Source organism: Eptesicus fuscus, chromosome 21 (assembly GCF_027574615.1).
Source record: "Eptesicus fuscus isolate TK198812 chromosome 21, DD_ASM_mEF_20220401, whole genome shotgun sequence".
Classification (NCBI taxonomy): domain Eukaryota; kingdom Metazoa; phylum Chordata; class Mammalia; order Chiroptera; family Vespertilionidae; genus Eptesicus; species Eptesicus fuscus.
In genome coordinates, this window is record NC_072493.1 from 41487774 (window position 1) to 41514838 (window position 27065).

General features: G+C 44.4%; 1 protein-coding gene and 1 non-coding gene across 2 annotated transcripts in view; both read left to right on the forward strand.

Moving 5' to 3' along the window:
* ARHGAP35 (Rho GTPase activating protein 35) overlaps nt 1-27065 on the forward strand; it is a 140334-nt gene that overhangs the window by 93667 nt on the left and 19602 nt on the right. The gene's annotated exons all lie outside the window — the stretch shown is intronic.
* LOC114227376 (U6 spliceosomal RNA) lies at nt 2578-2681 on the forward strand. Its single transcript, XR_003613420.2, has one exon. It is a non-coding gene; the product is annotated as a U6 spliceosomal RNA (small nuclear RNA).

Sequence of the window (27065 nt, forward strand, 5' to 3'; positions counted from 1 at the left end):
AGGAAGGGAGAGGGAGAGAGAAAGAAACATTGATTAGCTGCCTCCTGCACATCCCCACCAAGCCGAAACCCAGGCATGTGCCCTGACCAGAAATCAAACGGGGGACCTGTCAGTGTACGGGACGACGCTTAAGCAACTGAGCCACACCCGCCAGGGCTCCTTAATTTCTTCAATGCAGAGCAAAGATCATATGCCTTACCGATGTATGCTCTGGGATGGGTGATATTAAAGATCAAAAGACACATGGAAATGTAAATTATAAAACTTCTTTGCAGCTATAATTATCTTGCGGTATGTTGGTCTCATAATTTGAAAAGTCTTAAGGCCTTCAGCTACTCTTGAATAGGTATGTCTTCGGTGCTGTTCCTTATCTAGTCTTGACAACAATCCTGCAAAGGAGGACTTCTAATAATGCCATAAAGGTTAGAGGTGATGCCCTAGCTGGTTTGGCTCAGTGGATGGAGCATCGGTCTGCAGACTGAAGGGTCCCAGGTTCAATTCCGGTCAAGGGCACATGCCCGGATTGTGGGCTAGGTCCCCAGTGGGGGGCGTGCAGGAGGCAGCCAATCAATGATTCCCTCTCATCATTGATGTTTCTATCTCTCTCTTCCGCTCCCTTCCTCTCTGAAATCAATAAAAATATATTAAAAAAAAAAAAAGATTAGAGGTGATTGGCAGCCATGCTTTCCCAAATCAGGAGCTGGATTATCATAACTTTGGTCTTATTCTTGCATATCTTGCCTATTAAAAGGTTGTCAATTTAATCTTGACCTGCACTATGCGTCTTGCAGACTTTGATTTTAGTAGGCCAGTACAGTTACCCTTAGCATTTTGGGGGTGACAGAGGAAAGCCAGCTTTTGTTCTGCCACACAAGGACATTAATTAAAAACAAAACAAAACTATTTTTTTAACTGTTATTTCACAAAAGAGAATACTTATCAACTCCAAAGTAGTAGGAAAGATGACTTCAGACAAAATACAAGCCAGCCCACTATTTTTTTTTAAATCATGTGTTAGTTACAAAATTCAGAACAGTATGCAGTGGAAAAGCATGTCTCCCCTCTTAGCCTTTTATCCCAGCCCCCTAAACTAGCAAGCTCCCTTGTCTGCATATAAGTTTCAGATATCTTAGTTTGTTGCTTGACTTTATTTATAACCTTTCTTCCATATAGAATTTATTCCTTTGTTTGTTTTTACAGTTGAATTTTCCATTATTTCTTTTGGCTTCTGGACTTTTGATATATTTAGAAAGGGTTACCCTACTCCCAAGATTACTTATGAAAGTCTCCCATAGTTTTTTTCTAGGATTTTTTATGGCTTTATTTTTATCTGTAATTTATTCTGTGGAAGATGCAACATTATTTCAATTGTGACAACAGTGTTTATTGCATGATTTGTCTTCCTGCCACTAATCTGAAAGCCACTTATATGCCAACTTCCTTTATGTATTGGGGTGTCTTTCTGAACCCTCTAATTCATTTATCTAGATAGTGAACCACCCATCCATCCATTTGCAGAACTACACTGAATCACCAGTTTCACTAATTTTAAGTGTACACTCGGTGAGTTTTGACAAATGAATATAGTTGTATAACCATCACCACAGTCAAGATACAGAGTTTCTTGGGTTTTAAAATTCAGATAAATAGTTTATAACATCTGTAAATAATTATTGTTTACTTCCTTTTCCCCATCTTTATTTCTCTGGTATTTTTTTCTCTGGATTCTTTATATTGGTTACTAGTACCTCCAGGGCAATAGTAAATAATGCTAGTAATAGTGGAACTTCTTATCTTCTTATTAGCTTTGGGAGGAGATAAATATAGTGTTTTCATTTTAAGGATTTATTTATTCATCCTTTTTTACTAAGAATTTTTTGGTTTTATCAAGAATGGAGTTAAATTATATCAAATATCTTTTGAGCTTTTATGATGATGCCATCATAATTTTTTTTTTATCTATATAGGTATACATTAAATTACTAATTTCCTCCTATTGACCCACCCTAGCAGTTCTGTAATAAACCATACTTGCTGTGGTACAATGGTCTTCCTCCCCATGTTCAGGCCCAGAGTTCTTAAAACCCTTGGAATCTCTGAGGTGGTGAGTATCTTTTTTTTTTTTAATCCTCACCCAAGGATATTTACTTCATTGATCTTTTTAGAGAATGGAAGGAAAGTGGGGTGGGGGGCAGAGAGAGACATCAATTGGTTGCCTCCTGCACAAGCCCTTACCAGGCCAGGATCTAACATGCAACCCAGGTACGTGCCCTTAACTAGGAATCAAACCCTTCAGTGTGCAGGCCAATGCTCTGACCACTGACCCAGACCGGCCAGAGCCGGTGATGAGAATCATGTCAGCTAACGAGATGACTGGTTACTCAGGGCCTCTAGATAGCTTCAGGATGGGGGCTGGTCACCGGGACCAAGGCATGATGATTTGAGAATTAGAACTTTTAGCTCCACCTCCAACCTAACAGAAGGGACAAGAGGCTGAAGACTGAGCTCAAACACTGGCGGCCAAGTGATTTAACAGCCATGCCTGGGTAATGAGACCTCCATAAAAACCCCTAAATTGTGTTCGCTTCGGCAGCACATATACTAAAATTGGAACGATACAGAGATTAGCAGTGCCCTTGTGCAAGGATGACATGCAAATTCGTGAAGTGTTCCACATTTAAAAAAAACAACAACACCTAAATGTTGGTGTTCAAAGAGTTCCTGGTTGAGATGCTGGGAGAGTGGCACACTTGGAGAGGACACGGAAGCTCCATGCTTCTTCCCCAATACCTTGCCCTAGCATCTCTTCCATTTGCTGTTTCTGAGTTTTAAGCTTTATAATAAACCAGAAATAATAGTAATTAAAATGTGTTCCTGAAGAGAAGTGCGGGGACCCCCGACTTCTAGTCTGTCCGTCAGAAGAAGTACAGCAGGCTGGGACTTATGACTGGCATCTGAATAGAGGCCAGTCTTGTGTGCTGAGCCCCTAACCTGTAAGTTCTGTGCTAACTCCATATAGTTAGTGTGAGAATTGAATTGAATTACTGAACACCTGGCTGCTATGCAGAACATTGGAGAACTGGTTGATGTGAGGAAAAAACCCACACACATTTGCTGTCACAAGTGTTGTGAATAAAAACAGATCACTTGGTCATAGAGTATTATTTTTAAACTAGAGGCCCGGTGCATAAAATTCATGCATGGAGGGGGGGAGGTCCCCTCAGCCCAGCCTGCAACCTCTCCAATCCAGGACCCCTCAGGGGATGTCCAACTGCCGGTTTCGGCCCGATCCCAGGCAGTCGGAAATCCCTCTCACAATCCGGAACCGCTGGCTCCTAACTGCTCGCCTGCCTGCCTGCCTGATTGCCCCTAAATGCCGCCCCTGCGAGCCTGATCACCCCTAACCGCCTCTGCCTGCCAGCCTGATCGCCCCTAACTGCCCGCCCCCCGGTCTGGTTGCCCCTAACTGCTTCTGCCTGCCAGCCTGATCACCCCCTAACCACTCCCCTGCCAGCCTGATTGATGCCTAACTGCTCCCCTGCCAGCCTGTTTGCCCCTAACTGCCCTCCCCTGCAGGCCTGATTGCCCCCAACTGCCCTCCCTTGCAGGCCTGGCCCCTCCCAACTGCCCTCCCCTGCTGGCCATCTTGTGGTGGCCATCTTGTGTCCACATGGGGGCAGGATCTTTGACCCCATGGGGGCAGCCATCTTGTGTGTTGGAGTGATGGTCAATCTGCATATTACTCTTTTATTAGATAGAATAGAGGCCTTGTGCATGGGTGGGGGCCAGCTGGTTTGCCCTGAAGGGTGTCCCGGATCAGGGTGGGGGTTCCCTTGGGGCGTGAGGCGGCCTGGGCGAGGGGCCTGTGGTGGTTTGCAGGATGGCCATGCCCCCCGGTGACCCAAGAGGGAGGCCCTGGTATCTGGGATGTACTTATCTTCCACAATTGAAACTTTGTAGCCTGGAGTGGAGCCAAGCCTTCTGTTTGCTCAGTGGCGACAGCCATTTCTGTTGGGATTTATTTATCTTCTATAATTGAAACTTTGTAGCCTTAAGAGAAGGCCAAGGCAGGCCAGGGCTGCAGAACCAAGCCTCCCTCCTGCTCTCCATGGCCGCAGCCATCTTGGTTGGGTTTATTTGCATATTTGCTCCTGATTGGCTGGTAGGCGTTGCTTGTGGGTGTGGCTGGTGTGTGCAGCAGAGGTATGGTCAATTTGCATATTACTCTTTTATTAGATAGGATAGGATGGCTTTTTGGCCGAATGTGAATTTATTGGGTTAGCCTTTCTTTCCTTGAGGATATTATAGGCATAATTCTCATGTCTTTTAGCATGGACTGTGGATTTTAGACATCTGAGAACAGTCAGTGTTTTGTCTAAATGCCCCAAATATTTTTTTTAAGTTAATAAGTCTACTAGAACATGTTTTTCCTGGAACATGGTGTGAGCCCTTTAATCTGTACATTCCAGTCATCCTAACTTCGGTTCTGCATGTCCCTTATTGGGTTTTCAGCAATGTCTTGTCTTTTTCCATGTAGTGTTGTGTGTGTTTTTTCCTATAATGGAAAAAAATACCATTTTTCTCTTTTATTTCTCTGAGCTCTGCTCCTAAATGTTTTATCTACTTTTGTCATTTAATATCATTTCTAAGTGATCATGTCTCTGCTTTGCACATTTTGTTTCATAGAGGGGATTGCACTCATCATTTGTTTTTAATTCATGGGAATATATTTTCATTTACTACATGGCAGCATTTTTGGTGACTGTTCTTTGCAGTTGGGTTTTTCTTGTACCTTCCCTCTTTGCTGGTAGTCTTCCTGGAAATGTTGAATATTAAATTTAAATGTACCACAAAATGTAAATGTATAGTTCATCGAAAGATAAATATGAGGGTGTTCGTAGTAATTCCTTCTATAAGAGCTAAAGTGAGCAAGTCAAATGTTAAAAACAGTAAGTAAATGAATAGTGCATTTATACAATGGTATACTTTATAGCAATGGAAATGAACAAACCTTAGCTATACACACGCTACAATATAGATGCATTTCACATAACACTGAACAAAAGACTCCAGATGAAAGCTGGCTACATAATTTGCAGGTCCTTGTGCAAATTGAACGTGGAGGATCCATGTTTAAAATGAGGGGAAAGGTATTCTAAAGGCACATATAAAAGCCTTTCTCCCTTTTTTCTAGTGTCTCTTAACTTGTCGTGCAATTTTCCATGCACTATTCTTGTTGGCTATATACCTAGAAGTGATATGTAAGATATGTGTCTATTCAGCATTATTGGATAACAACAAGTAATTTTCCAAAATGGGCATAACAATTTATACTCCCAAAGTATGAGATTACTATTACTCTACATTATTACCAACACTTGATATTGTGAGGGTTTGTTTTTTTAATTGCAGCTTGCTTATATTTTGTATTTACCTAGACACTAAAGCAGCTGAGTAGCTTTTCATATGCTTATTGGCTGTTTTAATGTAGCTTTTTTGTGAAGAGTCTAATAGATTGTTCATTTTTCTAATAGATTGTGTATTTTTCTAATAGATTGTGTGTTTTTCTCCTTGTCATTTTGAAATAGTTCTCTTTGTATTCTGGATCAGAATACTTTGGATCTAAATGTTGAAAAATCTTCCCCTTATCGGAATCTTGCTTCTTAAGAGTCCTTGTAGTATCTTTTAAGGAATAGAAGTTTCCTCAGTAATTAGACTGGGCAATAGAAATGGATGAAAAGTTCATTTTTATTGTACAAATGAATGTGAGTTACTTTTTATTATTTAACCTACAGAAACAAGTCTAATGTCATTTTAATGGACAAAGGTTATTTATCTGTGAATACCAATTTTCCTAACTTAGATTATATAATAAACTGTACAGAAATGGCAAAAATAATAAAATAGATGTATAGTTCAGTATGTACTGCATTCTTTTAAAATTCATTCATCTTTGAATAAGGTGATTCCTTTCTAGTCTTAGAATTTGCAGAAAATTTTTTTGGTGAGAGGCTAGCTTAGCAGAAGTTTTCCTTAAATATTCCATGTGTTAATGATGCTACAGACATGTGGAGTTGGCCTTTGTAATGCCCCACAGTCTCTCTGTCACCCTACCTCCTTGATAGACTGCTTCCTGTAGGTTTGACTTGTGTGTATGATTCTTCGTGCCAGACTGGTTCAGAGGAAGCCTCAGTCACCAGTCCCTGAGCCAGTTCCCACTGTTTTGAACAATGGATTGCTGGTGTTCTCCCCCTTAGAGTGAAACATTTACTTTGTAGAAATGGACTCGCACATTTTGTCTGACATCTGTACCAACAGCCATTCTTTCATTGCTTTCCCAAGCCCTGTTTGACCTTTATAGCGTTTAGCAGTTCTTACTCATCACATATTGGGGTTTGAGGTCACAGATATCTCTGGTTTTGTCAAAGATATGATGTTTCTAATTTGAGAAATTCTCCTGGTTGCTTTTGTGTGGTTCTCCAAAGGATAAGGGGTAAAGTCGTTTTTATTCTGCCACTTTAAAACTAAGTACAGTCTTCTAACTGTAATAAATTTAGCATTCTGAAACCCATCCCCTCCCCCCCCCTTTTTTTTTTTTTTTTTGGCCTATGATGAGAACTTCCTTACTGGTTGGGAAATTGCTGCTTTTGTTTAAAGGTAACCCGATCTTGTCTCTTGTCTTGGGAGTGGCTTGAAGGTTTAGTGAGGAGGATGTGCTTAGATGCTTTCCTGCCTTCTCTCCATTAGCGGGGCTATTTCTGTCTCCCTCTGATTTTATTAGCATGTCTGTTAGAACCATGTCCTCTGGTACCCATATCCTGTGTGTGGCTATTACTCTGCTGAGAAACTTGAGGAAGATGTGTTTCCTCTATTACCAGGTAGAGTGTGCTGCAGGAGTAAATGCAGACCAGTCTGATCGCCAGGACAGGAAGCCATTGGTGAGCTGGTGGGTGACAGACCTACAGATCCCTGTGGCTTTTCCCTTAGATCATGTATTATAGAGAACTCATAGGTTTTCATTTTTGAAGCTACATAAAAAGAACAAAGTTCCTTCTTAGACTATTTTTTTAACCACAACCGTAATAATGACTCATTATTTTATTACTTTTTTTTAATTAATCCTCACTAGAGGATACTTTTTTCATTGCTTTTTAGAGAGAATGAATGGGAGGGAGGGGAAGCAGAAAGAGCGTGAAACATTGATGTGAGAGAGACACATCGATGGGTTGTTTCCCGCATGAGCCCCAACCAAGCCCCAAAAAGGGCCGGGAATCGAACCCTCAACCCTTCGGTGCGTGAGCCTGTGCTCTAACCACTTAGCACACTGGCCTGGGCTTACTATCATTTCTTTAGCTAAATCTTTTTTCTCTACGTTAGGCCAGATTAAAATTTCAGTGACTTAAAAGAGCAAAGATTTCTTTCTAACCCATATTTGTCCTAGGGCCTCTGCTCTTCATTGTCCTCACTCAGGGACCCAGCTGACAAGCAGCCTCCTCCCCCCACCCCCTCCTTTGAATGATGCTAGGTGCAGAGGGAGAGAGACCTGGAAGGTCTCATTCCAGCAATTAAATGCTTCAGCCGCACTTCACTTCTGCTCATAAGTCATTGGTTAGAACTGGTCACATGGCTTAGCTTAGCCCAAGCACAGGGGGACAAGGGAATTCATTCTTCTTTGTTCCCTGGAAAGGAGACGGGGACATTGGGACAACCACCACCACCTGTCAGTTGTCTCAGCAGAATTGGCAAGTGTTCCATTTAGAATTTCTAGTGTTCGGATCGTACATTTTTCTTTTAGCATACCAGTGGATCGGAATGTCTGTGCCTAACTGCATAGATTTCTGGGTGATCTTACAGAGAGAAAGTTATACGCTAATCCCTCTTCTCTTTTCTTACTTAATCCCCATATAGTCCTTTGAGGTAGACACTACTATTTTCTTGTTTTAAAGATGAGCTGCTATTGGGGAAAATTAAATCATTTAATCAAAAGTGACTTAAATAACCCAGCCGGTGTGGCTCAGTAGTTGAGTGTCAACCCATGTACCACAGAGGTCACCAGTTCGATTCCTGGTCAGGGCACATGCCTGGGTTTCAAGCTTGATCCCCAGTAGGAGTCATGCAGGAGGCAGCCAATTGATGTTTCTCTTTCATTAATGTTTCTATCTCTCTCACTTCCTCTCTGAAACCAATAAAACTTTTTTTTTTAAGTGTCTTAGCCTGGCCAATGTGGCTCAGTTGGTTGAGCTTCATCCTGTGCACCGAAAGGTTGCCAGTTCAATTCCCAGTCAGGGCATACAGTAAGTATATCTGGGTTTCAGGTTTGATCCCCAGTCAGGGCGTGAACGGAAGGCAAGTAGTTGATGTTTCTCCCCGACCCCTCCTCTCTCTAAACACGTCCTCGGGTGAGAATTTGTAAAAAAAAGTTTTTTAAGTGGCTTAACTAATAAGTAACAGAGTCAGCTCAAATGTTCATCTATCCAATCCGAAGCTCAAACTCTTAACCTTATTTATTTATATATTAAGGTCTGAGTGTCCTCAATTTTAAAATGAGAAGCAGCTTAGCCTAGCTCAGTGGTCCACAAACCGCTGCTCGAAAGCCACATGCGGCTCTTTGGCCCCTTGAGTGTGACTCTTCCACAAAATACCATGTACCCTAATTAAGTTAATAACAATGTACCTACCTATATAGTTTACGTTTAAAAAATTTGGCTCTCAAAAGAAATTTCAATCGTTGTACTGTTGATATTTGGCTCTGTGACTAATGAGTTTGCCGACCACTGGACTAGCTCATCTACAAGGGCCTTGCTGACTTAAAACTAGCAGCCCTGGTTGTCTGTGCTATGCTAGCCCTTATGAGATTTGGCCTTTCCTAGAAGCTGGGAACCAGGTTTTGCAACTGAATAATTGAAAATGGAAGTTTTCATATGGCAGAAAAACATGAGTCATGGCAGCACGAGCTTTCCGTCTCTTGCCTGATTGTAACATAGACCTCGGCAACCAGCAGCCAGAGTAGGTTGAGTGCTTCTGATCAGAATGTCCGGAGCCAGCATTCTTTGTGGTGGTGACATGTGCACAGCAATAAGTCAGGTCTTCCTTTGGCCTTCTCGGTAAATCTGGCCATTGGGACTAGTTTTTAAAATAGTCCCCAGCTGTTAACTTAAAACTGGATTTTTTTGCTAGGTCTTTAGGTTTCAAACTACTTCTTTTTGTTGTTAATCCTCACCCGAGAATATTTTTCCATTGATTTTGAGAGAGTGGAAGGTGGGGGAAGAGAAAAACATCAATGTTAAAGAGACGTATCGATTGGCCACCTCCCACTCATGCCCCAACCCAGGTAGGTGCCCTGGACCGGGAATTGAACCCTCAGGCCAACACTCTAACCATTGGACATACCCGCCAGGGTTCAAACTTCTTTTTAAAGCTTTTGTAGTTCTTGTAAAATAGGTATTCCTTATTAAAAACAATCAGAGGCGAGCCCTGGCTGGTTTGGCTCAGTGGATGGAGTGTAGGCCTGAGGACTAAAGAGTCCCAGGTTCAATTCTGATCAAGGGCATTTTTTAGCATCTAGTCCCACTCTTTCGTTTTGCAGATAAGATCCCAAGGGTTGTGGGCTTGATCCCCAGTGGGGGGTATGCAGGAGGCAGCCAATCAATGATTCTCATCATTGATATTTCTCTCTCTCTCTTTCTCCCTCTCCTTTCCTCTCTGAAATCAATAAAAAAATTAAATATATATATATATATATATATAAAATCAGAGGCGATATGTTTAAAATTGGTACACTTGTGTACTATTAGTGGGAATATAAATAGATAAGGCCTTTTTAAAAAAATCTTTTGTTAGCCCAGCTGGCATGGCTCAGTAGTTGAGGATCTACTATGAAACAGGAAGTCATGGTTCCATTCCAGGTCAGGGCACATGCTCGGGTTTCAGGCTCAGTCCCCAGCGTGGGGCATGCAGAAGGCAACCAATCAATGATTCTCTCTCATCACTGATATTTCTGTTTCTCCCTCTCCCTTCCTCTCTGAAATCAATAAAAATATTTTTTAATAAGATAATTTGCCAGTATCAGTTAAATTTTTAAACTCTTATGCCCTTGGTCCTGGCCCTTCTGGGAATTTGTTCTTTGGAAATGTTGGCATACGCCCACAAAGGTGTGCACAGGCTGTTTGTTAACAGGAGAATCATGCATCCATACAGCAGCATATGAGGCAGGTGTTAAAAAGATGAGGTTTGAAAAGACAGTGATGGGAATTATGAAGGCAGGAGGTGGAAAAATGGACATCTCTTCGGTGCAGAGTGAGGCAGTTGCTTCCGTTGGAAGACCATCTCATTCATTCACTCGAAAAATATTTTGTATGCTGATCACATGAAACTATGGGCAAGACTTTGTATACTCTGGGCTGTACAGAGTTGGGTCAAATCTGTGTCCTTCCCTCAGAGAGCTTGCATTCAGTGGAGTTAAGACAATTCCAATAGAGTCAAACAATCTGATTTTGAGGAGCCCCTATATCTGCTACACAGGAGTTGCAGCTCCATTCATTTGTCCCACAACAGCAATGCTTTGATCATCAAATATGTACCAACTATCACCAACATGTCTGCTCAAGAAGATTATTCCGTTAAAGAATTCCCATTACTGTATTTTCAATCTGATTATATTAAATCTCATTAAATTGAGAAATTCTGGGTACATATCAATAAAAATTTGTTGAACAAATTGTTCATCTACTAGAAACTGAGGTTTCCAATCACTGAAAAGGATAATATTCAAATTCAAAATTAATTCTGAAAGCCTTAGTTCTCATCTCAAAATCCCATACTCACAGTGTGCTCTCCACTTCCATTCTAAATAGTTCTTTACCACCATGCTACCTTCCCTCTTCCCTTTCTTTCTTCCATTGCATTGCCTCCTGGTTTGTGCTATGATTTAATAAGAATAATATCTGTTATCTAATAGAAATAAATCAATTTATAACTTCCAAAAAAAGGATGAGGTTTACCTATATGTACCAATATGTGAATATGTCCACAATTTATTATAAAGTGAGAAAAGCAAGTTTTAAAATAATATGTGCAGCGTGAGCCCATTTACAAGGTGGAGAAAACTTGTATGTTTATGACTTGATGAAAACAGCAAAAATTTCAGGGGTGTCTCGGGTGATTCTGGGGGGGAGTTGTTGAGAAGGTAGTGGTGAAAAACAGGGCTTGTACTATTTACTCTCTATACTAGTATAATTACTATATTGTATGAAAATAAATTTAACAATAAATGTATATTACTTTTTTAAAAAAATTAAACTGTATAGCATTGTTTAAATTAAAAAGTAAAGCCCAGCTCATGTGACTCAATGGTTGAGCGTCGATCTATGAACCAGGAGGTCACTAAACATACTGTTCCATGATTTGCTTTTTTTCTACCTAAGAATACATTGTGGATATTTTCTCATATTGGTAGGTAGAGTTAAAAGTCGGCTGTTACTATTACTTCTACTTTCTTCTCCCCTTGCTCTTCTCTGCATAGAATATCTTGATCTGGATATATCGTAATTTATTTAATCAGTTTTCTGTTGAAAGGCATTGTTTCCAGTCTTTTTTCTTTTTTTTATAAACAATGCTGCAATGGCTATCTATAGGCATGTATATACATACGTACACGTGTGCAGTATATCTGTAGGATAATTACCTCAGGATGGACTGAGAGGCATGTACATTTTATACTTTTTTATGGATATTGCCAAAATCCTGTTGCGAGTACACTCCCATTAACAGTGTATAAGAGTGGCATAGTGTTCTTAAAATGCTAATATGTTAGAATTGGAAGCTGTTTTAAAAACCATCTAGTTCGCCCAGCTTATGTGGTTCAGTGGTTGAGTGTCGACCTATGAGCCAGGAGATCACTGGTTCGATTCCCAGTCAAGGCACATGCCCAGGTTGGGGGCTCAATCCCCAGTAGGGTGTGTGCAGGAGGCAACCAATCAGTGTTTCTCTCTATATATCCCTCTCCTTTCCTCTCCTAAAATCAATAAAAACATTTTTTTAAATCATCTAGTTCAACTTTCTACAGTATGAGTGAATCTCAGGAACATGTTGAACAAAAGAAGTCAGAAATAAAAGAATACATACTGTATGATTCTATTTATGTAAAGTAGAAAAACAAGTAAAATTTACCTATGCTGTTAGAAATCAGGACAGCAGTTCCAGGGCAGGAAATAGAGGGACTGAAAGGGGCTTCTGGATGGCTAGGACTGTTCTGTCTTGATCTGGGTGCTGTTTACATGAGGGTGTGCAGTGTGTGAAAATGCATGCTGTACCCACACTTCTCTATAAACTTACTAGTGTGTGTTGTACTCCAATAAAAGTTGGTGCTTTTTTTTTAGCATCTAGTCCCACTCTTTCATTTTGCAGATAAGACCCCACGAGTTGAAGGGTTTTCTTCCTCTCCCACCATATGCAGCTGAGGCTTCCTGAGAGTCTTGTGCTGGAAACCGGAGTCCTGGCCTGTCTTGCCCAGATTGGACTAGTGATGCTGTTGGCACTCAGAAAGGCTGTGAATGTGTGACAGTGTCTCTCACCTTGAGGCCCTTGAAGAATAATGATGTGTCTGAGAGCCAGCTGATGTGTCAAATGGAGTTTCTGGTTTTATGGCTCTGTGTTTGGGGAAATCCCAGCACCAGCCCTCACACCCAGTCAGTAGAAAAGCTTGAGAAGCTTTACTGCTGAGGAAGAGTCTAGCTCTCTGTTATTTGAGCCTCCTCGTTCCTGATTACTTTTCCTCCAGCTTCTCATCCTAATCTCTACTCTCTGCTGCTTCTTCCTAGTCATTTTCAAGCCAGTCCCTGTTTCAGATAATTGTATCTTTTACAGTAAAATTGTTTGCTCAGAATAAAAAGGAAACATTCCTGTTTTATCTTTCCTGGTCCGCTCTGGGAAGGTAGTGGAGTGGGGATTCCAAGGAATTGTTTGCCTGGCGGTGTTACTCCACGATGGGAAATTTTCAGCAGCCAGGATTCCTTTATTTTGCTATAGAGGTTCTTTCTGGAAACTTTGTGTGAGTCAAAGCATAGTTGGATGTTTGAACATTTCCTCTGGTCAGAAATTGTCAACTTTGCCCAGCTGGGTGTGGCTCAGTGGTTGAGAGTAGACCTATAAACCAGGAGGTCACTGGTTCGACTCCTGGTCAGGGCACCTGCCCGGGTTGCGGACTCAATTCCCAGTAGGGGGCGTGCAGGAGGCAATTGATCAATGATTCTCTCTCATAGTTTATGTTTCTCTCTCTCTCCTTCTCCCTCTCTGAAATCAATAAAAATATATTTTTTTAAAATTGTCACCTTTGACTAGGGATTGAGATGTATTCTGTTCACTTACTGGCATGCACACACTATCAACCTTGCTAGTGCTAATAGCGTATTTGTGTGAGATGCTCTGTTTTATCATGACTTAGAAATAATGGCTAAGTTACAAAAGCCAGCCCTCTTATATAAGACAACCTCGCTAGCATGGCTGTTCCATGTCTTGACAATACCACGAGATTTGTGTAAACTTCAGGTGAGTGTGCAGAGGCCTCTTCTTAAACCTTACACATCCTCGACACGTGGAGGAAATCTTAAAGAAAGTACCAGTCTATTCTAAGGGGGCACTGGTAAATATAGCACTGCGGGGAGACGTTCAAGATAGGACATTGAAAAACACCAAATTGGTAAGTCCTTGTTTTGAACCAGATTGGGCCTTCCATATGTGGGCACTCTAAAAATTCCTGCAGCCCATCTCATCACTTTCTTCCCTTTGTGTCCCTTCGCCCGCTGCCTTCCTCTTCCACTCTGGTTTCAGCAAATCCGGCTGGGTCTTTGATGACAGATGGATTTGTGACTGACTGACCATCCTTACTTGAATTAAGCTCGCCTTCCCTCCTCGGGTTTCTATGTCAGTTACGGTCTGTGTCCTCTGCTTAGCAATCACTGTGTTCTACCTTGTGGCTTACCTTTTATTATGTTTTAAGCATGATTTCACTCCTCACATTTACACCTTATTGTCTCCCTAAGTGATCACCTCCTGAAAGGCCCCGACAGTGCTGTTAATTTTTGTATCACCACTATACATGGGATCTAGTATAGTGCCATGCAGGTAATATGCTTTTAGTAATGATTTATTGCTGTGACACTATTGCCCCAATACCACCATATGTCCTATCATATCATCAGAGTGAGATTGTTATAAATTGAATTTTTAATTTCTAGTTTGTTTTGTGAACTTGAACAGGTGACATCTTTCTTTAAATCTTCCTTTACACCAGTGAGTTCCAACCTTTTTCATCTCATGGCCCACATACACTAATTACTAGAATTCTGTGGCACACGAAGAAATATATTTTTTGCCAATCTGACAACAAAAAATAGGTATAATTTTGATTTATTTATACCAGATAGCTATTGTTGTGTTGGCTGTTGTCATTTTCTTACTTGACAGTCTAAGGGGAAAGAGGTCAGTTCCCCTGACTAAATAGTCAGGTATTGACTATTTTAAAAATTCTTGCAGCACAGCAGTTGAAAAACACTGCTTTACACTATAAGTCACTTACCTCCATTGAAAAACTGTGACAGAATAACTTTCAAGTTCCGTCTGACTCAGCTGACCCTCTGAATGTGGGATAGTATTTGCTTGACAGGGCAGTTTTGGTGCAGCAGAGGGGTTGACATGGCTTGTTAGAGCTTAGTGGAAGATTTTACCAATATGTGAATTCTTTGAGAAGAATAGGCATAAGCCAACTTGGACCCAGGGTGAGACTCAAAGTCTCAAAAACTTGCAGAAATGAACAGTCCTGATAAGTCTTTGGTAACCTGTCCAGTATATATAGCATGGCTCTAAAGTGATGGGAGGAGGGACAGGGCCTCAGAAAACCTTCAAACCCCACCTTTTTGTTTCCTCTTTATATTTTTACTAGAGGCCCGATGCACGAAATTCGTGCAAGGGGCTCGGCCCTTGCCACTATCGCGGCTTTGGCGCGCCGCCCCTCATCCCATCCCCCCCCCCCCCCCCCCCGCTGCCACAGTGGCCAGGGGCTTCTGCCTTTTTTTTTTCCTTCTCTGACATGTCCATCTTTATTTTATTTTATTTTATTTTTTTAATTTCTTTATTAAGGTGTCACATATTTGTCCTCATCCCCCCATTCCCATCCCCCCCCTCCCCACGCATGCCCCAACCCCCTGTTGAACTTAACCGTTGGATAGGCTCATATGCATGCACACAAGTCCTTTGGTTGAACTCTCCCCCTCCCCCCACCCTCCTCTATCCTCCCTCTGAGGCCCGATAGTCCCATCGATGCCTCCTTGCTTCTGGTTCTGTTCTTGTTCCTCAGTCCATGTTGTTCATCATTTCCCCTAGATGAGCGAGATCATATGTCACTAGATATATACTTATGAGAACTGAATGTGAGACGAGCAATAATAGTTATGCTGACAGGCAGATGGATCAGTCTGTAGTGAGTTTCTTTCTGGACCAACAGTTCTTTTGAGATCCAATTTCAATGTCCACCAGTTCCTTATCTGTACATGACAGCACTGACCCCTCAGCTCTGGATGGTGGACAAATGGTGGTAACGGAGGTCCGACTCCCTCTGGCCTGGTCTCGGCGAACCCAGGGGCACGGCTTCACCCGGACTAAGGGGCACGTGGCCTCACCCGGATCCAGGGACACATGGTCTCACCCGGACCCAGGGACGCTTGGCCTCTCCCAGCCCCAGGGGCACGTGGCCTCACCCGGGCGTAGGTGCACGAGGCCTCACCCGGATCCAGGGACACATGGTCTCACCCGGACCCAGTAACACTTGGCCTCTCCCAGACCCAGGGGCACGTGGCCTCACCCGGGCGTAGGTGCACGAGGCCTCACCCAGATCCAGGGACACATGGTCTCACCCGGACCCAGGGACGCTTGGCCTCTCCCAGACCCAGGGGCACGTGGCCTCACCCGGGCGTAGGTGCACGAGGCCTCACCCGGATCCAGGGACGCTTGGCCTCCCCCAGACCCAGGGGCACGTGTCCTCACCCGGGCGTAGGTGCACGAGGCCTCACCCAGATCCAGGGACACATGGTCTCACCCGGACCCAGGGATGCTTGGCCTCCCCCAGACCCAGGGGCACGTGTCCTCACCCGGGCCTAGGTGTACAAGGCCTCACCCGGATCCAGGGACACATGGTCTCGCCCGGACCCAGGGACGCCTGGCCTCTCTCAGACCCAGGGGCACGTGGCCTCACCTGGACCTAGGTGCATGAGGCCTCACCCGGATCCAGGGACACATGGTCTCACCCGGACCCAGGGAAGGGGGCTTCTGCCTTGGTTCCTGCCGCTGCAGCAGCCGCCTCAGCCTCAGCCCTCTCAGGTTGTTGGTGTAATTAGCATATTATGCTTTTATTATAGATTCAGTTATCATAATACCACCTTTTGATATTCTCTCCCTATACTTTGTTGACAATTATTTTATCAGCTACTAAATCCTAAAAATTGGGTCTTTGCAAATTTTTTTTGTTTTACAGATTTCACTTTCGTGTTTTTATACCAAAATCATGTTTCTTAAATTCTTAGAGCTAGTAGAATTCATCTTTTTCAATTCTACTTTCCATCCTCCTAATTGTTCTCTTTACCAGAATATGCTATAGCTTCACAATGCTTAGTTTTCACTATCCTAAAAGAGTAATTCATGTGCCAGTTTCCTTAGGTTCCAGAGGTTCATAAATGAATAGGGCAGTTCATATTGGCCTAGAAGGGCACTCAGCCTAGTCAGGATTATAGTCAAGAGTAATTGGTTGGAACCTTCCCTCTTTCTGTAGCCCCAGGGCCCAGCTTCATTTATACACCCAGCAGCCCCAAGGTCCACTGGGCAATCTTCCAACCTCCCCCTTTTTTTATTGGATCTTTAAAGGTAGTTTACTTTTTTTTTTCTTCCTTGGAAAATATCTATGTGATCATTTTAAAAATTTATTTTGCTTAGTGATTTTAACCACTCCATTAAGATTTTTATTTGGGCCGAAACCTGTTTGGCTCAGTGGATAGAGCGTCGGCCTGCGGACTCAAGGGTCCCAGGTTCGATTCCGGTCAAGGGCATGTACCTTGGTTGCGAGCACATCCCCAGTGGGGGATGTGCAGGAGGCAGCTGATCGATGTTTCTCTCATCGATGTTTCTAACTCTCTTCCCTCTCTCTTCCTCTCTGTAAAAAATCAATAAAATATATTTTTTTAAAAAAAGATTTTTATTTGGTTTGTGTTTAAAGTGCAGTTGATCCCTAACAGGTTTGGCTCAGTGGATAGAGCGTCGGCCTGCGGACTAAAGGGTCCCAGGTTCGATTCTGGTCAAGGACATGAACCTTGGTTGCAGGCACATCCCCAGTAGGGGGTATGCAGGAAGCAGCTGATCGATGTTTCTAACTCTATCCCTCTTCCTCTCTGTAAAAAATCAGTAAAATATATTTTTCAAAATAATAATAATTAATAAATAAAGTGCAGTTGAAAAATACCAAAAAAATTGCAGTTGAACATCTTTGTAATGTATCAATATTGAATGTTTTAATTCAAGATCATGATTTCTCTGCATTTCTTTTCTCATATTTAGTCATTCATGGGAGGGAGAGCGTGTAATAAATTAGTTTGCCGGTCTATAAATATTTCTGGGCTTGTTACAAGTACAAGGTGTTTTCAGTGCTGAGGAGATCCTGAGGAAGCCTAAGCCCAGGTCCCATGAGAGAGATGGCCACGTGGAAGAGAAAATGAACAATTAGTAGTTCATAGCTGTGAGCCTGCCCAGTGTCCACAAGGCCAAGGCATTAGGTGGAAGTCTGGGAAGGAAGGAAGTCCCTTGAGTTGACTTTGTACATGCCTGGGCTGGGGGCTGGGGCTGGAAGGTAAGTTGGATTCTGTAGCAGGATGCGCAAGAATCTTCTAGGTAGGGGAAGTGGACTGAACAAGAGCCAGGTGTGGAGGTGAGAGGCACTGTTGAGCACATGACTGTATTGCCCTAGAATCCTTTGGCTATCAGGATCCAGCATTTGGACTTGGCCAGGGGGTTTCAGATCCTCTCATGAATCCCTAGATTCTAAGTACGTGCTTCTGCCTGGGACGGGGAAGGAGGCCACCAGGATCTCTGGGCCTTTTCCCTTAAGGTTCAATTGATGATTTCATTTGGAAAAAGGATGTCACTCCTGAGAATGCTCGCCAGCCCTTGTTATCATCAGTAGAAAGGTGGGGTCTGAAGGTCTTGGCCCTCCTCCCATCAGTCAAGCTAGCTAACAAGTCCTGTTGTTTTTACTACCTAAATGGGTCTTGAATCTGGACTCTACCATTGTACTTAGTCTCTCTCTCTTCCTGTTTACAGTCATAGCCTCTTGGTAATCGGTCTTTCTGCTTCTGGTCTCATGTCCTTTCCGTCCCTTATTCACACTGCTGCAAATACCTTTCTAAATAAATGAGATCACATCACCTTCCCTGGTTTAAAATTCTTCCGCTGCTCTCCATCACCTCCAGGAAGTTTAATGCTGTTGCCAGCCCATTGTCTAGCCTCACTCCTCACCATTTCCTTCACCCAGGATGATAAACTTCAGCCACACAGATCAGAACTACGTATAGTACCTTGAGCTTTCATGATATTGCTCACCCACAGTGTCTTTACTCCATTTCAGGAGTCCTTCTCTGACCTACCCCCTAAGCAAGCCCCCCCCCCCTACTCAACTCCAAAATCCCCTCCTTTCCTTTCCTCCCCCCCTCCCCCGCCCCGCCACTCTGTAGTTCCCTGTGCAGTCCTCTGTGAACACTTAGCACACTGGACTCTGATTGTCTTCCTTCCTCAATAGAGCCTAAGTTCCTTGAAGGAAGGGACTGGGTCTTCATCATTGTATCCTCCAAACCAAGGACACAGCGCTCTGATAAATGACTGTGAATGACTAAATGGTATAGAGACATTCAAAAGACCTCATCCCTCAAAAGTTCCATTCAGTGGAACAGAAAAGGAGAAGTAAAAAGATGCATATAATAATAAGGTCTGAGCAGGATTACACATCTGAGTGGGAACAAATTTTCCTGTGTTCCTAGTGAGGGGGTACAGGGTGTCCTGCTAACAGTCCAGGGAATGTGTGTGAACCCTTTGAGGAAGGGTATGTAAATAGGGGCTGGGAAGGGAAGGAGCTGCGAGTCAGCAGAGCAGAGGGAGTGAACCGGGCTGTCAGGGCTAAGGGAAGATTTGGTGTCCCAAGGGTGGAGTTGGCCACAAAGTGTCATATGCATCTTTCCCAAGTTTGGGGAGGTGTTTGTCAATCACTTTAGGATTTAGGGTTCAAAATAATAGGGAGAGGCAGTATTATTCATAATAGGCAAAGGGTAGTAACAACCCAAATGCCCAGCTGATGATGGTCTATCCATACCATGCCGCCTTCCATACAATGCAATATTATTCATCCATAAAAAGGAACGAAGAACCTCAACAGTCGGCGTCCATATCCATGGGTTCTCCGTCCTCAGATTCAACCAACCACAGAACAAAAAAATGTTACTTGTTGCTGACATGTACTGTGTAATTAGGCCTATGACGGTACGTCTACTGAACATGTACAGGCTTTTTCCTTGTCACTTTTTCCTAAACAATACAGCATAACACTATTTACATTGTACTAGGCATTGTAAGTAATCTAGAGATGGTTTAAAGTATATGGGAGGATATGTATTGGTTATATGAAAGTGCTACACCATCTTCGATAATAATAAAAGGGTAAAATGCTAATTAGACCAGACGTCCTTCCAGATGAAGCCAGGGCCGGAGCAAAACCACCCGGGTCCCGGGTGCTGGCAGCCAGGGGAAGGAAGGCCTACTCTTGCACGAATTTTCATGCATCTGGCCTCTAGTTTTATATAAGGGACTTGAGCGTCCATGGACTTTGGTATCTGTGCGGGTTCCTGGCACCAATCCCCAGTAGATACCAAGGGACAACTGTGCATGCTACAATGCGGAAGAGTCTTGAAAACATGCTAAGTTGAAAGATGCCAGTCACATAAGATTACATATTGTAAGGATTCCGTTTATACAAAACGTCCAAAATAGCCAAATCCACAGAAACAGAAGGTAGAGTAGTGGTTGCCAGAGGCTTTGAGGCAGGAGGGATTTGGAGTGGTTGCTAATGGGAACAGTTTCTTTTCGGGTTGATGAAGATGTAATAGTTACAGGATTCTGTAAGATTACTTTAAAAACTATTGAATTGTATGCTTACAGTGGGTGAATTGTATGGCATCAATAAAGCTGTTCGATAATAATAATAGTAATTGGTGGATAGATAAATAGATGTTCTTACTCCAGGTTTGGTACTTAAAATTTTTCAGTACACACCAGCCTGTATTAATTCAGAGGGAGACCCTTAGAGAAGAGACCTACTCTGACAAAGATTCCTCATTGTCTGGGATTTCACTTTTCTCCCAGGCACCCTGGGACTGCTTGAGGCATTGAGGTGCTTGTTCAGCCATCGGGAGCAAGCCGGGCTGGGTGGAGGCAGCGTTTTTGAGTTTCAGTTTCTGGAAGTGAATATACATCTGGGCTAATCTGAGCAGCAGTGGGCAGACGATTAGAGAAGGTGATTAGAGAACTCTCTTCCTTCGAGGGTCTGAAGACAAAAGTGCTCGGCCTCCTGTCCTAAGTAACTGCTGAATGAATTGTTGTTTGTGGGTGTAACTGCCTCAGAGAAGCAGTCATTTTCTCTCCTAGTGAACTGAAAGAGATCCACTCACCCCTTGTTAGACCTCTCTGCTACAAGTATTCCTGGGTTAGATTCTGCTTCTAGGTTTATCTCTACCTTTATTTCTTTGTCCTCTCTTTCCCTCTGTGCCTTCCCTCCCATCTGCCCAAGGCAAAGTAAGGCGTGGCCACCAGAATAATCCTGGGTTCTCTGCTGGAACACAGCCCTGTGGGAATGTCACCACTCTGCTTTGCTTCTGTTTCCTGCTGCACTGTAAGGAACTCAGGGCAGGGGCTGGCTCTTCTTTGCCATCAACTGGCATAGCAACTGACCATAGTGGGCACGCAGGTATTTTTCGAAGGTGTAAGTGATTTATTCTTCCTCTGTACTAAATGAGCTTAGGGCAGATAAGGAAGTACAGTCACTAGATACAAGATGATAATTTAGAGACCTCTTGTTGGCTGGAATCTGCCTCCACTTTGGCTTTTCATTTTCCTTGCCCAGGCTCTTGTATTACAAACAAGGCTGGTTTCACCTTTGAAAGCTGCAGTGTTCCCCGCACGAGGGCTGTCTTTGGAGTTGGCTTAAAGAGTTGGCTCAGTGGTTTAGCATCTACACACAAACCAGGAGGTTGTGGGCTCCATCCCCAGTGTGGGGAAATGCAGGAGGCAGCCAATCAATGCTTCTCTCTCATCTCTGATGTTTCTCTCTCTCTCTCTCTCTCTCTCTCTCTCTCTCTCTCTCTCTCTCTCTCTCTCTCCTCTCTCCTCTCTCTCTCTCTTTCCTTCTCCCTTCCTCTCTGAAATTAATAAAAATATATTTTTAAAAAGAGTTGTTTGAGGGACCCAGTTAGAGTAACTTGGAGAAAAGCAGATTCTCAGACCCTGGAGGTCTCTGATTTGAAGGATTGTGCAAGCAGGTAGACTGACTTGGGGGTGCCTAACCTAGAGTCCGTGGGTGGGCTTTGGAGGTCTCTGAACCCCTGAAGATTAGTGCAGAGATTTTGTGTATGTGTGTGACCCATACTCTGTGGAGAGAGCAAAATAGACAGCTTTTGTGAGGTTGTCAGAGTGAGGGGAGTCTTTTCCTCCTAAGTTAAAGACTGCTGTGCAGCCCAGTGTTTATGGACTAAACCAGTGATTCAGAGCAAGGATGACGGCACACCCTTGTCCTCAAGGAGTTTATGATCCAATAAAGGTAAAATGATTTGGCTCTAAACCACTTAGAGCTTGCAAGAGAGAGATTGGTGAAGGCTGGGAGGAAGGAAGAGTTGTTGGAACTTAAAAGGATGAATAAGATTGAAGTGACTGAGCCTAGATCAAATAATTTGCTCTTCCCAGCAATCCAGTCAGGAGACCTCACAGCTTCAGGGTGATTCTGTGCGCCCGTAGCCCAACGTGGTTACAGTCCACCTGCAGCTTACTGTGTGCCCGTCCCCTTCCCTTGGGTCCTTTCCAAGGTGCAGAGTCACTGATCACGGATCCTAATGACAAACAGCAGTAATAGCAGCTAATAAACCTGTTTTAATGTGGTAATGTTAGCTCCTGGCTTTATTTCCATTATCTCACCTCCGTATTATAGATTGAAAAGAGACAGCCATCGGGGGTGCCAGAGTTTAATGGCTCCCTCGGTTTTCTCCCTCCCTACAGAAAGATGGCCGAGCCCACGTCTGTCTCCCTTGTGTTTTCACAGTGGTCACAGGAAACAGACGCCCCGCATCAGGGAACACTGGGATGGGTGGTGCGCAGTTCTTCAGAAAACACCAACCCAGTCTTTCTTGGAACTGCCCTCCCAAAACCCCACCAAACTAGAAAATGGAAAATGGCTGCAAAGTGTTTGGAATTAGTAATAGGCATATATTTCTCAGCTTCATAACTAACTGAGAGCAAATTATAATGTTGCCCTGATTGGAGACAGCAGGACAAAAGGCCAAACCATTACTCAGGCTGATTTCCTACAGCTGTCAGTGCATCCCGATTGCTTCATCTCGTTGGCAAGGCTCTTTATTTAGCCTAGTGTGCAGCGCAGAGCCTTCCAGGGGGGCCAGAGCGGCATCTGCGGGCAGCGTGGCAGGTGTGGCCTGGGCAGGTTCTTCATTTCCCTGAGTCTCGGTTTCCTGGACTGTAAGATGGAGATGAAAATAGCTCTTGCAGGGTAGTTGTGTGTATTAAGGGAGACATGCGTTCTGAGTGTCAGTCAGGAGCTCACATTGCTCCTGTGCTCAGTGTCTCCACGAATCTCGTTTCACCCGCATAGCGATGCTCTGAGATAGGTGTAATTCCCAATTTCTGATGAAGAAAGTGGGGTTCTGAAAGATGAAGACGGATAGAAGCTAGCACTTTAACCCAGAGCCATTACCGCCTTGGCCATATTGCCTCCTTTCACTGAGGTCATTTGAAGCCCAAAGAAGATCGATCAAGTGGGGCCCTGGCAACTCATGAAGCAGTGGAGCGAGGCCAGCTAATGTTGGCCTGTAGCCTTCTCTCTCTCACTGCATGAGAGGGTTCGGTTTTTCCTTTGACACCAAATATCTGGGGTCTTTTCCAGCACTGCTTCTACTCTAACACCAACGAGGTGTCTTACGATTCAATTCTGACACCACCCCAAGTTATCATCACGCTCTAAAGACTCAGTCCCACAAGACAGCCCTCACTTCAGACACCAGTTGCAAAGTATTGGGTTCCCAGGTTACCCACACTTCGTCTGACTTGGCCACAAAGTCGGGGGTTCCCACACCTTCCCAGGTTCAATAATTTGCTAGAATTACTCATAGAACTCAGGAATGCTATACTTACTTTTACAGCTTATTATAAAGGATACAACTCCGGAACACCCCCAACGGAAGAGATTTAGAGAGAGGGGAAGGGAAACCGAGAGAGAAACATTGCTTGTGAGAGCAAAACATTGATTAGCTTGCCTCCTGCATGCCCCCTACTGGGAAATGAACCAGCGACCTCTTGGAGCAGGATGGCCACACCAGCCAGGGCAAGCACTAAGCACTTTTTATGAGACGGAAACAAATCCCATAGTCCTTGGGGCAGAGGCCCACATTCCAGCCCTTCTGTGAAGCTGTGAGCTTTCTAGCATCAGATTAAACTGGATTCAGAAGTTTACCAAGGGCGCTTTTCCCTAGGGAGCATGCCCACGCCTTCCTTCCCTCTGGCAGTGGAGGAGAGAAGGCTACAGTCACCTAAACTTGGGGGTACCCACGAGACTTGCATCTAGGGGAGCAGCAGGCAGCGGCAGCTCATGCTGGGCTAACCCCCTGAACCTGTCTCCAAGGCCCCCTTTTCTCTTGAATTCCTAGTGAGCCAAAGCAGCCCCGCCTGGACTCTCCTGTAGCTTCTTCTATGCTAAGCCCTTCCTGTGTCACTGTCCCTGCTTTAATGAACACACTCTCTCAAACACCTGTACTCACGTTGTGAAATCTTTCCTGCACGAAGTCAAGACCCACACACTAAAAAAAGAAAGAAGAAGTTTACTAAGTTCCTTCCCACGTGGTGAGCAGCTGCCCTAAGTAAAAGTCTCCGTATTGTCATCCACATTCATCGTAGGCTCTTTCTAGAGCTGTTGTGGAGATTTGGTGCGATTGGAGCTGCTCAATCCAGTCAGTGATTTCCCTGCTGTCAGCCTCGGTCTCTGTAATTCTTCCTTTCGGAGAAGGCAGCTAATTTCAGGATAGATACTCCCATCTATCACTGTAACAGTTTAATAGGTGCAGTTACAGCTTGAATACACCAACAGGCTTTATGTAATTGCCATATTTATAATGCTTTGAATTGATGACAAAGTACTAAAATATGAGGTGTGTGGTTTCATTTGCTGTGATTTTTATGGGGGTTCTATGTTACTTAATCTCTCCCTCCCCTATAATTCCAGGTTTGTTAGTGAGTTGCTTTCCCATTACCCAAATACTTTTAAAACAAAGCTTTCTGTACTGTTTTTGACTACCTCCCATGTTCCCATTTCTCACCACCCTCCGTTCTCTGCTTGTTTGTATGATAAACACAAGTCACTTGCCTTCCAGAAATGCCCCCACGCCATCAGAGTGGGCGGGCAGCTCCACTCGTGCCTCTCACGGATAGCGGAGTTCATGGAGCTTGTGTCTCAGCACTGCCAGCGGGTTTCCTCAGGACCCAGTGCCCTGATCGGAACAGCATGGCTTGGCAAGCTGCCTGGAGAGCCCAGCAGCCAAAGAGAAGGAAAGCTTGTTCCACAGAGGAATTCTGCGCTTCCAGCCAAGACAGAAATAGTCTGGGGGAGCCCAGATCCCTGAGACAGTTCCGACAGGCCCTCCTGGCCTGGCGACTCCACTGCACTTTCCCTCGGCAGCAGTGAGCTAGCTCAGGGAGACAGGCCGCTCGCCCTTGGCCAGCTGAGAGCAGAGGAGGCTGTGGCCGCCCCACACGCAGGGCAGCAGGCTGCCCACGAAGAGTGGCCAGGGAACTGGCACCCATGGTCAGCTGCCGGTCCTCCCCTCGGCCTTCATGGAGTTGGCCTGACTGTGCCATTGAACTGTTGCCTGGGAGAGCTCCTTTGGCCTGTTCTCCTTCCTCCCTCATGTGTGTGGGAGAGGCGGGGTGCAGATCTCCACCAAAGCCAAACCATGTCCCTGCCCCATAAAAGTGAACACCCCGATGGGGAGAGCACACCTAGCAGAGGACTGCCCCTGGGGAATTACGTCACCCTGTGACTTCCCTCGGGAGGGAGTAGCTGGGGCAGTGAAAGCAGACTCTTAACCAGTCCCTAAAGCAGGGGTGGGGAACCTTTTTCTGCCAGGGGCCATTTGGATAGTTATAACATCATTTGTGGGCCATACAAAATTATCCACTTAAATTAGCCTGTTGCATTTGGTCAAACATTTAATTAACTCACCTCTTATGCCTTGGCAGAGCCAGACCAAATTAATTAGGGGGCCCCATATGGCCCAGGGGCTGGATGTTCCCCATCCCTGCCCTAAAGGAAGGTGAGAAGGGAGGTGGGTACACTTACTGATGTAGTTTTCCCTGTGCTGGCCTGGCCCTGAAGGCCTACCCGCATGCCTGAGGCACTAGGCTAGTTGAGGACAAACTCCTTCAGTCTACTCCCTCCCTCTCTTCAGCCAGAGAAACTGCACGTATATTTTCAGGCATATGTCCCTCCTTCCCTCCTTTGCATTGATAGTTACTGAATGGCTTCTCCAGGAATGAGTTACTATGCCAAGTCCAGGTACATAGGGGGGCAGTCAGAAAACACTGCCTGCTCTCAGGCCTGCTGGGGTTCCGCATTCAGCAGATAAGCACACAGCCGTATGGTGATTTTCAGATTTTGCCCAGTGCTGTATAGGACAGGTATGGAGGCGGTGGAGGGTGGTGATTAAACACAGGCTCTGGAGTCAGGCTGCTTGGGTTTGGAGACCAGCCCTACCATTGGCTTGCCATGTGGCTCAGTTTTCTTCCGTTGTAAAATGGGAACAATATACTGGTGTTATACAGCTAACTCACCGGGTTGTGAGGGCTTGCTGAGATAAGGCAGGTAGAATGCTTACCACTATGCCTGCCCATAGTATAAGCACTGCATAAATCTACGCAGTTATTGTTATAACAGACTTTATTTAGATCAGGGGTCAAGGGAGACCACTTTGAAGGAGCAATGTTTAGTCAGCCAAAAACTGGAGGTAAAAGTAGAAGGAACAACTTGTAGGAAGGCCCTGAGACAGGAAGGGGTCAGTGCTTTGAGTCCCTGAAAGGCCAGGTGACTAGAGTGAAGTCGGGGGCTGGGAGGTGGGGGGCCGGGGAGGGTGAGGCGACACAGGCCTGGGCAGTGATGCAGGCCACCCAGGCCATGTGTGGAGAAGTGTGTATTTTATCCTAGAGTGGAAGAGTTATAGGCCAGTGGGGACCACGATCAGCTTTCCTGCCAGAGGATTATAGGTTTCTAACGTATAAAAAATGCTCTTTCTTAGTGAGGGAAGAGAGAGACCAGGAAAGGAAGGACACTGGCTGTCCTTGGTGACATGGCTGTTCCTTTCGTGGTTTTTTGGATCCCAGAAGCTGAAAGGCGTTAACCTCTGCCCTCATTAATGCTTGGGAGGAATCTGCCCTGACCTCAAGGAGCTTTTGTACTAGGGAAGAGAAGTTGGTATTGTATGCATGGAGATGGCGGTGATGGTGGCGACATACTATACCTGTGTGCTAGTTAGGACTGTTTCTTTGTTGGTAGTTAGTTCTTTGTTTAGCCAATGAGACCCCTCACTGTAGTGTCACCAGCTCCACCTCCAGAGTCACCCTGCCATTCCTGGGCTTACACTCGTGAAGTCACACTCAGAGCCCAAAAGACGCTGGCCCTCTTGACAGGAGGGCCCCCAGCTGCCCGTGGCTTTGAACAT